Source organism: Amblyomma mixtum, chromosome 7 (genome assembly GCF_055824585.1).
Source record: "Amblyomma mixtum isolate Tamu chromosome 7, ASM5582458v1, whole genome shotgun sequence".
Classification (NCBI taxonomy): domain Eukaryota; kingdom Metazoa; phylum Arthropoda; class Arachnida; order Ixodida; family Ixodidae; genus Amblyomma; species Amblyomma mixtum.
Genome location: NC_143018.1, coordinates 27,192,523 through 27,196,649, shown reverse-complemented (window position 1 = coordinate 27,196,649; position 4,127 = coordinate 27,192,523).

Below are 4,127 nucleotides of genomic sequence, written 5' to 3'. Positions count from 1 at the left end.
AAGGTTAGCTGCATATTCTACTTCACACTACCCTGTTAAACAAGACATTGCACAGTGACCAGGCTTCCCAACCATCTTCCCAAACAAGGTTCCCGAACAATACGGCGGTTTGTCCGTGTTAAAACAAATAAAATAAATAATGCCACTGCGCATTTTGCTGTTAAGCAAAGTGTTCGTTGCGCCTCTCCACAGAGGCCTTATAGCAGGACACTGTGAAATGTGCAAAGTTTCGCAGCAGTGAAGCTTTGCGGAAGCTGGAAGAACCACCTTACGCCAATTATAACAGTGCAGTGTCCTCGTAATTAGGAGATCCACATTATAATGTTATGGCATTGCAGTGCTGGGCGAGAGAGCCAGTTTCGGCTAGTGCACACAGACCTGGGGACACTGTGTAATGCGTAATGTTCCGCTTCTGTGTTGCGTTGACGGATGGGAGGGTAACCCTAAAGCAGTTATAATAGCGCACAGTGTCATGATAAACAGAAGCGCCTCATTGTCACGCCACTGCACAGTCTGCTGGTGAGTAGGAACTCAAACTCCTTCCACCACAGTCTCCTGGAAAGCAGGGTTGCTAGTTTACAACTCTGCAAGTGGTCCTCGTGAGCAGAAATAGCCTGATCATATTACCATGACGAAACGTCCTGGTAATTACGAGAGGTGGCTTGTTCTACGAATTCATGGCGTCATACTGAGTATGCTAGCTAGCTGACTGTGCCCCGGCAACGTCCTAGTAAGACAAACAGCCTGCGTATTGTAGTTGACGGCTGCGCCATATTGAACGGCGCTCCACGAAAGCAGCTACCAAGTGCTACTCATTTGACAGGAAAGAGTTGACGTGTGAAGCTTCGCATTCTCTTTCCACAATCTAAAATCCAGGTGTTCTGAGTGTCGTGGAAAGGCCCGTAGCAGCGCGTTGTCATAGTAGGAAGGACAGCCAGCCAAGTTTTTTTACACCCTTGAACCTTTGAAATAGACTTCTCAAAATGGCAACAAAAAAGTAAATGAAAGAGAGAGGCAGCTCGGACCACTACAGTTTAGCGGGGCTTAAAGCCAACTGGAAATAAAAGAACGGAGGCAAAGCACTGAACGAAATTTCAAGGCAAAACATTTTATACCGATGCGCAGCGTCCTAGTGATTTGCAGAGCCAGCTTTTCGTACAACGGCACGGTGCATTCTGAGACTTATTCAGCCTCGAATTCCTCCACATACTACGCTCTGTGACTTCTTGCCAAAACACTGTGCAGCCTTGCTCTGCCTACTTCTGGCATCACTGTACCAAGAGTGCACGCTGGTCTCATTGCAACGCACCTTGGCACACACCCATCTGAACCTCTATCGTTGGGACAGAAAGCAGATTATGCTACGCACAGCGGCATTGCGAAACCGAACATCTTTCGCGTTCGCCGAGAACTGATTGCGCAGCCGTACACATTTGTTTAGAGAGAGAGAGAAAATAAATTTTATTGATGCCAAAGCATTTCTATGCTATGTCGGCAGGGTCGTGTTACCAAAACGTGTCCGCAGCAGTTGTGACTGAGAAGAGGTAGCATCAAACGAGTGGCTGTAATCGAAAGAGGATGATGTGAGAATGCTGCGCAAAAAAAAATAAAATATTACGTTGATAGGATGATTAGTTAATTAATTAGAGCCAAAAATGTTGAAAAACGTCAAAATAGCGTGGACGTCGATAAAGTGAGCGGAGAGGAAAACAGCCGTGGACGGCAAAATAGCGGGAAAAATAGGCAAAAGAGTGAAAATAAAGATTGAAATGACTTGAAATGAATTTGATGACTGATAATTAATCGAACAAAAATGTTTCATTTACACAGACTAATTAGTTGATTAATTATCCGCAAAAACCATTGGACGGTTGAATAGGCTGAATGGCGACATAGTAAGTGGACGGGAAAGCAACGAGGGCGCCAGATTTGAAAAACCAGGATGGTTGATCGAGATAAAGGAAGGTATAATGAGGGTAAATAAATCGATATTTAATTAAAGCATCAGATAATTACGCTAACCCAGTCGCTACATTAATTAACAAGCAAAAAGAAAATTATAAAGAGAGGCAACGAGTGCCGAGGAGGCGTCAATGAATTTGAATCCTCCCATTGCGGGTCGCCACAGTCACCTCTAATTTTTGAACCTTTAGTCCGTGTCCAGGGCTGTTTGTCTAAACCAGGGACTGCTCCCTGCCAAGCTCCATTCCATGCCTAAGCGCGCCTGGAGTACTCCACAGCACTACACTCGTTTCAGGAGACCGAATGAATAGCCCATTTTCTTCTCTTCAGCTTTCGTCCAGCAGTATTTTTTTTTCTTGCCGTTTAGTACATCCCTTGTAAACGTTCTCTGATGTCGCCGCATTATCCGCCTGGTGCCGCTGCATCGAAAAGTTCTCGATTTCGAAGTCAAGGACGCCGTGTTAGGCCTTATCACCGGCTGTACTCCACCGCGCCGCCGATACCGCTTCCACTAGCGAGAGCTCCCGCTCAGTCTCTCCCTCCTCTGTTATCGGGCGCGCGTGGCAATCCAAGCGCAACATGTTTGATCCAGATTCGCCTCGTCCTCTCTAAACGCCCGAGGCGCTTCCTAGTGAACTCGCGGCTCGGAGATTATATCCGCTCGTCAACCAAGACATCTAGATTGCGCAGATGCCCTTCCAGATACGAAAGAAAAGCAAACGGAAGTGGGCAGCTTACAGCCGGTCGCTTAGTAGGAAGTGGTAATGAACTCGAAACGACTAGAAATGACGGCCACGTATAAGCATCCCCTCTGCTCAAGCACTGGGTGGGCGCTCATCGCCTCAGCCATCGACGTCCATCTCGATGTGCCGTCCTTCGGCGGCACCATTAGCTCCTCAGAGCACGCGTAAGCTGCGCTGATGGCATCACGGCTCATGCGTTTGAACGCCGCCACAATGAGGGGGCGGACGACTCGGTTCCGGGCTTGCTTTTTTTTCGTTTGCATTATTACTTCTCCTTCGTAAGTACGCTGGCCTACGCAAGGAACGGGGGCTAACCAATCGTGATTTGCAATTGCGCTGGTCGACGCAAGGAAAGGGTTTTAAGCAATCGTGAATGGCAGCGAGAATAAACATGAATCTGCTCCCTCATGTTTTGCCGGTCTGATGTCCGCCCGTCCGCCCGCCCGCCCGCCTGCCCGTCCGTCCGTCCGTCCGCCCGCCCGCTCGTCCGTCCGTCCGTCCGTCTGTCCGTCCGTCTGTCTGTCCGTCTGTCTGTCTGTCTGTCTGTCTGTCTGTCTGTCTGTCGTCCATTTAACCTGCCTCACGACATCAACAGCCAGCCCTTCGCGCGGGGCTTCGTAAGCCGTACTTTTCAAGGCAGCCAATCAAACTCTCAATCTCGGTCTCAGCAGCGCTTGTACCGCGAGGAGAACACTCTCCCAAGCACGGCGACAGCGTCGAAGGAAACGCAACCGCCACGTGTCGGAGCTAATGAGGGAGAGACCACGCTCGGATGAGGGTCCGTCCGTCCGTCCGTCCGTCCGTCCGTCCGTCCGTCCGTCCGTCCGTCCGTCCGTCCGTCCGTCCGTCCGTCCGTCCGTCCGTCCGTCCGTCTGTCTGTCTGTCTGTCTGTCTGTCTGTCTGTCTGTCTGTCTGTCTGTCTGTCTGTCTGTCTGTCTGTCTGTCTGTCTGTCTGTCTGTCTGTCTGTCTGTCTGTCTGTCTGTCTGTCTGTCTGTCTGTCTGTCTGTCTGTCTGTCTGTCTGTCTGTCTGTCTGTCTGTCTGTCTGTCTGTCTGTCTGTCTGTCTGTCTGTCTGTCTGTCTGTCTGTCTGTCTGTCTGTCTGTCTGTCTGTCTGTCTGTCTGTCTGTCTGTCTGTCTGTCTGTCTGTCTGTCTGTCTGTCTGTCTGTCTGTCTGTCTGTCTGTCTGTCTGTCTGTCTGTCTGTCTGTCTGTCTGTCTGTCTGTCTGTCTGTCTGTCTGTCTGTCTGTCTGTCTGTCTGTCTGTCTGTCTGTCTGTCTGTCTGTCTGTCTGTCTGTCTGTCTGTCTGTCTGTCTGTCTGTCTGTCTGTCTGTCTGTCTGTCTGTCTGTCTGTCTGTCTGTCTGTCTGTCTGTCTGTCTGTCTGTCTGTCTGTCTGTCTGTCTGTCTGTCTGTCTGTCTGTCT